We start from the raw sequence: 11,355 nt of genomic DNA on the forward strand, positions 1-11,355 counted from the left end.
AAAAACAATTACAGACAGGGCTGGGGATTTAGCTCAGCTGCACCACCCCTGCCTCAAAAACACAAGGACCTGAGTTTGATCCCAGGTACCAAAACCAAAAGAAATTTCAGACAAGTTTGCTGGTACACACCTGTAGTCTCAGTACTCAGGAGGGTCACTTAAGAGGATGGCCACAAGCTGCATGCTAACCTGGGCTACATAATAAGTTCAAGGCCAGCCTGAATTACTTGGCAGAACCCTTGAAAAACAAAGAAAATTGATTAGTTTATCTGATTAATAGTACCAGAAGACAAATTTATCTAAATTTTACAAAGACTTCTTTCTTAGTGCCTGTGATGTTTGACCCACTCTCAGATTGAGCCAGCACACAATGCCCTTACTGCCACACTAGAAAAAAGTATGACCTCAGGGGAAGACCCTGTCTGCTGTAAGCATGGATTTTACCACCATCACCATCCCCTCCTCTCCCACTTTCTTTCTCCTTCCATTTGCTCCTTCCTGCACAGAAAAGTCCTTTGTCACTGACCACTCATATGGCTACCAACCTCAAACTAAAGTCCACCTCAATCAGCATTTCAATTCTTATAACAGTGTCTATGGTCCAAGATCTACAGTAATTATTTGAGGTGCTATCCCTCTCTTTTTCCACTCCTACCAAATCACATGTCAGTATAGATGCCCAAGTTTAATGATTCTCACACTATGTAACATGCAGCTCCTTCTGGAAGTGGTCCTTAGCAGGAACACTTTCTCCTGCCCTTGCTAACAGTTAACATCCCCTCCACTTCTCTCTGCATTCTAAGCTCCATGGGAAGGCCTCACTTAAGTGGTCTGTTAGTAGAGGTGGCACATCAATCATTAAGATGAAAATTGTTCTTGCACTTCTATGTACGTAACACAGGAGTTCACTGCATGCCTGGCAAGCACTCTACCACTGACTCATGTCCCCAGCAATATTGAATATTTGTCTCTTCTTCTTCCTCTTCCTCTTCTTCTTCCTCTTCTTCTTTTTGATTTCTTTTGTCTTGTTGTTTGTCTCTGGGTCTCACTATATAGTTGGCCTTGAGGTCACTGGTCTCCAACTCCAAAAAAGTTCCTGCCTCGGCCTCCCCAGTGTTGCAATTAAGCAGGCAATCCTTTCTTTCAATTCTCAGGGCATTGATTATCACTTACCCTGAGTTTGGCTTGAGGGCACATGTTGGAATTTTGGCAATCTACTCCCATCACAGAGCAGCCTTGGCCTGAGGGGCTGAAGTGTGGCTCTGAGACCCTGTATCCCACACATTTATAAAACTGAGCTCTTGCAGATCTGCTGGAGGGACAAATGAGACTAGGGATCTAGCACACCACAGCCTCCAGCTTGATTACCAGCAGAATCAGGATCGGCCCACAATCCCCAGGGTCTGCCCACAATCCCCAGGCTCTGTGCACAGCTAGAGATGCAGCTGTGGGCTGCGGCTGCCGAGACTGCACTCCAGGCTGGCGGGGTGGCAGTGGACAGATGGGGTGCTGCACACACAGTAGACCTGCCCGAGGCAGGGCGGGAGGGACAGAGTGTACAAGGCGCCCAGACCGGGAGGAACTCTGACTCCGGAGCAGCGGGGAGGCCCTGGCCGCCATTGATGTTCCCACGCTTCTCTCAGAACTCACCCCGACCACCCCTGTCAGGGCACCCATCCCACAACATCACCATTGCACGTCTAGAGGGTCTTGCGGGTGCTTCCCATGCAGCCTGCCACCAGTAGAAATCATAAAGTAGGGCGGTCTACCAGGGTGGGGCAGCTCTCAGCACTGAGCTCTGGATCTGTGGCTTTGCCACCAGGAAACAAAGTCCTCCCGCCCGGGACATCTGATTGGACAGTTCATACATCCCGCCCCTCAACATTGATTGGCTCCTGCTCCACTGCCCGCCTCCTGAGCGGAGGGTGACGACAGAAGCGAATCTTTACCAGTGTGAGCACAAGTCAAATGGGAGATTATAACCCAGACACTTCTTGACCAGTTTGTCTCCCAGGATGCTGATCTCTCCTAGCCTGCATTTAAGAAAAGTTTGCTCTGGCTTTGCAGAGCTGGTTCTGTCTCTTTTTGTTTTATGACAGGGTGTTGCTATGTAATTGAGTCTGCTCTGGACCTCACCATGTATCTCTGACTGGTCTTGAGCTCTCTGTGACCCTCCTGCATCAGGTTCTCCAGTGCTGGGCCTACAGGGATGCACCACCATGCCTGACTACCCCAGTCTTCTTACTGGACTTGGTGGGCTCTTCTTGTGTGTTGCTTTTCCAAATGGGGCCACCAGTCTGCTAAGCCAGTTCGAGAGTTAGTTCACCATGGAGAAATCACTATGAGTGTCGCAAGTCCAGGCAAAGCCAGGACACAACGGAAAAGAGGGAGGCCTGCTCTCGTGAACAGAAGGAAATTAGGAATAAGATTCTTGGCTTCATGGACAAGGCTTTCCCATACTGTATCTCTTGACTTACTCATTCTAATTTAAGAAGAAAATGTCAAAGAGAGGCATATGATTGCTGAATAAACACACTTTCTGGTGTTGAGGCAGGGAAACCTAAGGACTTCAGACTGTAAGCTCCTTGTGCCCTGTAATTCTCTCTTCAAAAGTTGCAACTCTCTGTCTTTCAACACATTAATATTGTTAGAAGGAAAATATTTCCTGGAGTCCTGTGACACTCTTGTTCAATATCTTGTTTGGCACGAGAGGTGTGAAGGATATTAGTAAAACACACCGCTGGTGTGCCTGGTTGAGTCTTGAAGTTGTGACATTAGGGACCTTATCTTCTCCCTCCACCTTCCTCTCTGACACCTGTTTTGCTCTGTGCTTCCTGCTTCTCATGTAGAAGTCTTTCTTCATTTCTTTCCACTATGAACTATTTCCACTATTTCTCCCTTCAAGTCTGATAACAACTGACTTCATTCTCTGAAACCATGAGCTAAAAAAATCCTTTTATTTTTAAGACATGTATTTCAGGTATTTTTTACCTACTACAAAACAGTAGTAAAATTAACAGTTTCTGAACAAAATAAACTGCCAAATATATCAACACCTGCTTTAGAATACTATATAAATGAGTTATCTCTTTGAATGCTTTTCATAGATTTTCTTCATATGAACATGTTTCAGTGTGACTCCAGAACACTTTGCATATCAGAACCACTTCCCAGGGCAAGCACCATGGTAAGCAGTAAGACAAAACCCCAAATACAATTGACATGTATGTCACCTGCTTTCTACTGCTCTGCAGCTTTTGTCTGTCACCACTCCTTCCAGAGCTGTTCTGAGCAGCTGGAGACAACATGTCAAAGAGATCTGCAGCTCAGGAGGGCCTAAGGGAATGATCATGACCTTCCTCTTTAGGCTCAGTGTACATCACAGCTTCAAGTCAGTGGACATGAGGCAGTGCTCCCCTTTACAGTTTATTCATCTTCTTTATATCAATATTGATGAGTTATGAGATTAATATACTCAAATCAAATTTATGTCTTTAAATGAGGAACGTCCTTTTTTCCTCTCTGTGCTTATTAATGAAGATGAAAAAGACAATTCTAGGAAACTGTATGTGGACTCAAAACATGCAAGAAGTATTACTTATTGAAAAACATAGATGCAGGAACTCATATCCATATGACAAATGAATGGAAAACAGCTGATTTACTATGAATCATCCATTGTGTTGTCCTGTGTATTGTTGGTTCCCTCACCATTCCAGTAGGATATTGTCATGAGATGCTCTATGCCTAGGGATTTACATCTTCTGTACCTTTTTAGAACAAACTCTTGTTCCTCTCACAGCACTATGGACACATTTAACTATTTCTCCAGTCAAATCCTAATCATTTATAAGTACCTCTCCCTTTCAAATAGTGCAGCTATCTGAACCTTTAACCTTCTGGAGACTCAACAGCATTCCTCTATTTCAATTATTTATTTGAAATTGTGTTATACTGGTGCCAGGATTTAGCCCAGTAGCACTGCACCTGCCTCACAAGTGCAAGGTCCTGAGTTTGATCCCCAGTACCCCCTCCCCAAATTCTTTTTCTGAAAAAGTTGTATATAGGTTTACTATACCACTCAACCCTTCCATTCCTAGATAGATGTCCAAAAGAAAAGAAAGAATGTATCAGTTCACTCTTTGTAATGGGCTCACTTCTAAGAACTATTTGTTTACAACAATCTCTCAGGTTACAATGAAACTGATTCATTTGGAGTTAAATTCTCAGATATAAACAAACTCTTTAGAAGTAATTTTACCTTTGAAATATTTTGGTATGTATAAATGTCTCACATCATATGGGATTCTTCTTCCATCAACTTCCTGAGCATCTGGGATTACAGATAAGCATGCCAATAATTGGCTGACTCCAAGAAGGGATGGCAAATAGGCATGGCAGAGAAGAAACAACATGGTGTGGACAAGGTAGCAAAGGTAACAAGAGGACAAATGAGCATGCCTTGGCTTTCACTACATTTTTAAAAGGAAAGCACCTTTTGTGTTTAATTGCCCTGCCTTTGCTGCTGATGTAAGTATTGCAATACTTAAAGAGGTGCCAGCATCAGGGACTCCATCCCACTTGATCCTATTCCAGCAGGCCCACCAAACCAACATGTCCACTTCCACGGAAATTTTCTAAATTATAGTCCTGGCAGGACAAAGGTAGAGGTGGTCCCAGGAGATGCAGAACTATCTGCAAGAAGACTGGAGCATAAGCAGCATGCAGCAAAAATGTGGGCCTCCTTCAACCTGCCAGCTGATCTGCTTTCCTGCTGGGCTCCCAATGAATGTAACTCTCTTGATGCTGCAGCTCTCACACCAACTGCTAATTCTTGACAAGCCAAGCATGTGATAAGCTGATAATTCTTCAAAACCATGTTTTCCTCTTAGGAATTCCACAAAACTGCCAGGGCAGGGCTGAGCATCTGATGCATTACCTTCTTTCATCTCCAAACCCAGTGAGGGAGGGAGGTCTGGTACCCTCATGTTATAGATTACCAAACTGAGACTAACAAACACTGTTCCTTTAAAGCCACAGACCTGATAAATGGGAGAGCTGGAGTTAAAAATCTAGACATTGGCTGGATGTGGTGGCACACACCTGTAATCTCAGGACTTGGGACACTGAGGCAGGAGTGACTCTGAGGCCAGGCTGGGCTAGGTTGACAGATCCTGTCTTGAAAAAAACCTGGCCATGTAGATCTACCTAGAACCCCTTGCCCAAGCAAACTACTCCTCCACAACAAGCCACATTTGCATTAATATGGCCATCCCCCTCCTCCCAGGCCAGGAGCACACAGGACTGCCAAGGGCCCACTGCTCACCTCCATCCTTCCTATCTTTAGAGGCATTTATATCTAATGGTCTTTATTTCTACTTAAAATCCAATCCATGCTTACTAAGTGGATTTGCAGATCCTGATGGAAGAGAAACCACAGCCAGTGTGAAGCCAGGGCTGGCTTTTTCTCTCAAGTGAGCTCTACTCCATGCTGAAACATGACTGGGAATTTGTCTACATTGTACTTACAGTACAGGTCATTAAATTTACTGCCTGGTAAGACCTTGCTTCTTTTTTTCCCATTTAAAAATTATTTTAAATGAAACAATGATTACTAATTTAGACAAACATGCAAGAACTTTTTTGGTGAGATGAAAAGACACATATTCTATAGTTAGGTTTCACAATACACATTGATTTTTCCAGACCACTTGATGAATTAGTTATAATTGATATTAATTTAGCAAAGTCATAGTAGACCAAATTTGGTTATAATTAAGTTTTGATGTTTGTGAACCATCTATACAATAGAATCTAGTAAAATTAAAACAAGTCATTATAAATGTCACTGTGCACTATTTATTTTGCTGAGCCCAATCTAGAATTACATACAATCAGAAATGTATAGAAATAGAATCAAGATAGAAAAGCTGTTATGGATGTAATGAACAAAGGGATATTTATGAGGCTTTTTAAAATAAAGCTAACACAGTAAAGCCTTGGCCTACATTCTTATCTGAGATATCTCTATTTGAGCCAGAAATAGGAAAATTAAGACCTTGCTTCTTGAAACTATTTTTAAATTATAAACACTCAACAGCAACCAGCATTCTCTCTGTCTCTGAATATCTCAAATATTACCAGCCATGCCATATAGCTGCCTGTAAGTTGCCTTCCATTGAGCCATTATACATCTAAGCTGTGATCAGGTTTTAAAGCTGCTGATGCTATTCCCAAGAAAAGGATGTCCAGGAAGAGTGAAGAATTTATGTTTAAAAAAAAAACAAAAAAAAAAAACAGTAAAAGAAGTGTTGGATTAGATCAACTCTTCTAAAAATCTTTCTTACTATTTCCCAAAAAACTATTGTCAAGATGGTGGAAGAAAAAAAATATTTTCCTAATTATTTTTTTAAAGGCTGTGGAAGGGTATAAGGACATAGTTGCAGAAAATGAGACCAAGTAGAGGTATTTGATTGAGTCACCAAATGAAAAAACAGCCTATCCACACCTCTATGAATTGAAACAGCATATGAAATAATCTAGGTTTTAAGAACTAGGAGAGGTATTTCTTTTAGGTTAGAATTTTATGGCAACAACTATCAAACAGTTAAACTTGATAGGGCCAGGTTTTTTACCAATGGTCTGAGGACACCAAGGTGAAAACCTCACTAGTGAGTGTGTCTAATACCAAGCAGGGGCAGAGATCAGGAGAGTCAGGAGGCCACCCACACCTTCTTACTGCCTAATGTATGTAATGAGGTGAGCTATGCCTTGGAATCTGCCCTTCTTGAGTTGAATCCTTTCCGAATTGCCTTCATGAGAGCTTCAGGACTGTGTGCTTGAGTACCAGAGGAGCCCCACTCCCCATGCAGCCTTGGGGTGGGTATGCCAGTCTGGAAACATGCAGAGAGCATCTCCTCACACACTTGGCTGCAGAGGACTCATGCAGAGCCTCAGGAAGGACAGGCATCATCACAGCACTCACAGAAGTCCAGCCACCTGGGCCTGGAGACTGCACCAACCAAGGTTTGGCAGGCACATCTGACCCTGCAAACACTGAGTCTGTCTGGCCCACCAGGGACTTGTCTGAGACACAGACATCCCCACAGGCCCTGTCTGCAGTGACCAGGCCTCAGAACTTTGGGGGTCCTGGACCCCAGCTGCCACTCACTTGGCCTGCCCCACCCCTGCTGTTCACCCTCCCTGTGAATGGCTGCACCAGCTGCTGGATGGGGCCTGCTGGCTTTGATTCCCTCAGATCCCAGCCTGTGGGAAGCCATGGCCCCACACTGTAAGACCTCCAGGCCCACACCACCACAGAGGGACTGCTTTGATCTCATCTGAGCACAGATACAAATATCACAGGCAAATTGTATTCTGCATGTTCTGACAGGTTATCCAGGGACAGAATGCAAGGGGAAAAAATACATCAAATACATCAGTAAGGCTATTTCAAATTTGAAAAACTACCTTCTGATGAACTCATAAGAGATACTATATTTATTGCTGTCTCTTAGGGTCAGAATAACAGCCAGGAGAGGTGTGTAATTGTGTTTCTTCATGGGGAAAATCAGTACATAGAAGGCATATTCAGTATTGTTGAAATATAGTTATTTGCTTGAATATCAGTTTTTATCTCAGGTTTTGAAATATAACATAGCTTCCTGTCTCCCAAAAGGGGCCTTCCATCTTTGTGAAAGTTGCAGTTGCAACTCTCTCCCTCCTGAGGCCCACCATTTCTCATTGATCTCAATATCAAAGAAATATATGTTAATATTTTGAACCATAAAATTGTATAAAATATATTGTTAAATGGTAGAAATATAATATGTGAATTAGGACATAATGTACTGCCTTTTGTGGGAAAAAACCCCAGAGAATAAGAATTCTTATTCTGCAGTGGGATTCAGGTCAGAGATATGGAAGAGGTGCACTTTCCCTCTAAGACTGATGGCCCAAGCAACCAGATAAAGTGGGTTTGGAAACAGTAGCCACACATGACTGCATGTAGGGACTTGGCTCAGGAATCAGTTATGGGCAGTGGATTGTGTGGGACCAGCTGCACATCCTGTCCTGGGGAAGTTGATCCCTTGCCCTCTGTGTGGGCTCCTCAAAGGGCACCACAGACCCAGATGGGCAGCAGAGCTCAGCATTAGCCCTGGTCTGGGAGTGTGTTGAGTGACTCTTTCAGAGTAAACTCCTGTTCCATGCTGCCTTGTGCTGGAGAGCAGGAAAGCTGATTCTCTTCAAGCAGCTCTGGTTCCAAACAACTCCAGCTGGCAGCCTGACCTGCAATATGATAGGGCAAAGGGATGATGACTCCCAGTGCTTCTCTTCTCTGAGGGGCACAAAGCCCCGGAAGGCATAGGGAGAAGTGCAGATTGGGACAGGGAGTGGACACCCACTCTTGTCTGCATGTTCAACCACCTCAGGAAGAGACAGTCCTGTTGTTTATTAGGACTTTGTAAAATTTTCTGACTGGTTGATATATCTCTGTCTATGTCTCTGTGTGTGTGTTTTAAGTTATTTTTTGAAACAAGGTCTCACTATGTAGTTCAGGCTGCACTTGAACTCACCATGTAGCCCAGGCTGGCCTTGAATTCATGGCAATCATCCTGCCTCAGCCTCCCAAGTGCTGGAATTACAGATGTAGGCCACCATGTCCAGCTAAATTATTTTTCTTGTTATTCATTTTTATTTTTTCTTGCTCTTGTTCTCTTTTTACTTTCTTCTAATACTTACATTCTTTTATTCTCTCTTGCTCACTTTTGGGGGGCTTCACTTTTTATTTTCTTCTGTTTTTTCCCTTTTCACTTTTAATATATTCTTTTACTTTCTTCTCCATGTTTGCTTTTCTCTTAATTAATTATATTTTTATCAACTTTAAAAAATACATTACTTTGTGTTCTTTCTGTCCTTGCCAATCCTGTTAGCATTGTGGACATTGCAGTTATACTCAGTTTTTACTTTATGGCTGTGTCTGGTTTCCTGCTACTTGTCACAGTTATGGTTATTCATTTCCCCATTCCTATGTGTTTTTGAGGACTGAGCAGGTCACTTCAGGTATTTGGAGTAGGTGCTCTGACACTGAGGTACACTCCCAGCCCAGCTAAGAGACAGGATATCTTGCTCCACTCACAACCCAGCCCCTCTTAAACTTCATCAAATATTTTAACTCAAAGAATAGGTATTGAAACCCAGACAATGACTATAGTCTTTTGACAGATAGCCAAGGCTCAGCTAGTTACAGCAACTAGGCTTGTCAAGTTCAGAGTCATGAATTAAGCTGACTTTGTAATCAATGAAGTTGTGTTTGTGCCTCAGTTCAGCTCACAGTTGCTGCCCTTCTAACTTTCATGTCCTGGCTCTTTGAACTTTCTCTGGACCTGAGAGCTGCCAGGTAGGGGAATCCTTTATTTTATTTGCGCAAATAATGTACTAAGTTTCACTTACCTAAGAGATTTTTCTTTTTAATATTAACCATGGGATAGACACTGAAATTTCATTTCAATGTGATTAGAAATGGGAGATGTTTAGTGTTTATATTCTCCATCTGTAAGTAATCTACTAATGCTGCATGTGGTGGTGCCACTAATCCCAGCTACTCAGGAAGCTGAGGCAGGAGGATCAAAAGTTTAAGGCCAGGCAGAGCAATCAGACTCCAGCCCCAACTGGGGGAAGATTAACATATTTTATGCACCTTTGAGGCCAACAGTTTCTAGGCTCCCCTATGGGATAGAACTAGTAATGCAAGCAAAAGGTACAGAAGCAGAACATCCTGCTGTTACATTTGTAAAACAATAGTTGATCAATTGTTATTTCTAAAGAGACTTTCTAAGGGAAAGAGGTTTTTAAGCTTCCTCCTGAGTTCAACTAAAGGGCAGGCAGGTGGGTCAAGCATCAATAAGGAGTCTGTCTTGCTAACTAGGGTCTTTCAGTTAGTATTTATTTATAAAAATAATTTTCAGGGAAACAAAAAGTTTATGTGGAGATCTAGTGAAGTTATACACAAAATTCTCACTATTTGCTTTGAAAAATTTGGGAAAAGTTGCAGTCTTGAGTTTTCAAGTCCCTCTCACTGATTTGGCTCAGAGAGAAGAGCTGGCAGGAGCCAAGGATTCCCTGCTGGAAATCTCTCTCCAAGACATGATTTTTGTGGAAAAGAAACAGAGTTCTGTGCAGAAAGAAGTGTGTTGCTGACCTCCCTGATGCCAGCAGGTCAAGTGCAAAGGGAGGCTGCCCTACTTGGAGGTCCAAGGGGGCTCTAGGTACTTGCTGAGGTTAGGGACCTGTAGTCCATGGTGCTTTTGTTCTGAAGATAGCTGCCTAGTGGGATCAACACAAAGTGCTGGATCTTGTCTCTCCTCAGCATAGAAGCCTCCTTCTATGGCCTCGGCCCTTGTCCAGGATTCAGTTTGCACATGAGCACCCTCCAGCCTCATTAACCTCAGGCCTCACCTTTCTGCTAAGCTTTCCCTAGGCCTTGCTGAGACCCAAGCAGCAGGACTATGGGGTACAAGTAAGGAAGCATCCAGATGTGTGGAGAGAGGCCAGGATGGACAGCAGGCTGGTGGGGAGAGGGCACCTCACAGTCAGCAACCAGGGTCAGGTTATGGTGAGTGGCAGGGTGTAGCATTGGTGTTGGGTGTTGGATTAGAGTTTAGGGTTTGGGCTTGGGTTTAGTCTTTTATGGGTTAAGGTAAGGTTAGGGTTAGTTTCAGGTTAACATAAGGTTTGTAAGTAAGTGTTAGTGTTGGAGTTTGTGTTATGCTTGGCACATGCCACAGTATGAGAATGTGCTTCACTGCTCACCATCCTGCTGAATTGCTCCATGGGAGGAGGAGGAGGAGCTCTGACCCTGTGACTCAGTTCCACATTTTTGTTGCATACTGGAGAAGAAGCCAATCTTCTTGCTAGTAAACCAGCAGGCTAGCTGTATGGAGAGGGAACCCACAAACTACCTATAAGCCAAGAAAATCTGATGCAGGAGAGGAGTGGATGCAATAGTTCTTAGGATACAACAGTTCTTAGGGCTAGGATTCACTGTATTGTTAGGTTTATCATTTACAATTAGGTTAGGTTAATGCTCTCCCAGAAAATCAATGGAGTTTTTATAGGATAATGCAACCCTTAGGCCCACCTCACTTTCACCACCTGCCCTGCCTGGGAGAAAAATCCCTTTTCTTTTTGGAAACAGTTTTCTTTTTGTGGAACCCACTCTGGGACAGTTCATCATTGCCATGACCTTGACAAATGTAAAGAACCCATCTGGAGTCTACACCAGCCTGTTGGCCTTCAGACTTCAACTAGGACATTTGCTCTGCAGATTTGGACTTGGCCTGTAAAATAACTAAA

The 11,355-nt window shown here is 43.3% G+C and overlaps 1 protein-coding gene across 6 annotated transcripts in view; it reads right to left on the reverse strand.

Moving 5' to 3' along the window:
- LOC101718729 (uncharacterized) overlaps positions 1-1,860 on the reverse strand; it is a 169,369-nt gene extending 167,509 nt beyond the window's left edge. Inside the window, exons 1-2 of one of the 6 annotated variants that reach the window (XR_015448800.1) lie at positions 1,174-1,856; positions 131-238 (exon numbers count right to left, since the gene is read on the reverse strand). The gene's annotated coding sequence lies outside the window, so the exon portion shown is untranslated. Of the gene's footprint in view, positions 1-130 lie in introns of all 6 variants that reach the window. The other 5 variants (XR_015448798.1, XR_015448799.1, XR_015448801.1 and 2 more) reach the window with 5 other exon arrangements.
- Between the last annotated feature and the right edge of the window lie 9,495 nt (positions 1,861-11,355).

Source organism: Heterocephalus glaber, unplaced genomic scaffold (genome assembly GCF_053883595.1).
Source record: "Heterocephalus glaber isolate CG9 unplaced genomic scaffold, H.glaber_assembly_v1.0 deba00000546, whole genome shotgun sequence".
Taxonomy (NCBI): domain Eukaryota; kingdom Metazoa; phylum Chordata; class Mammalia; order Rodentia; family Bathyergidae; genus Heterocephalus; species Heterocephalus glaber.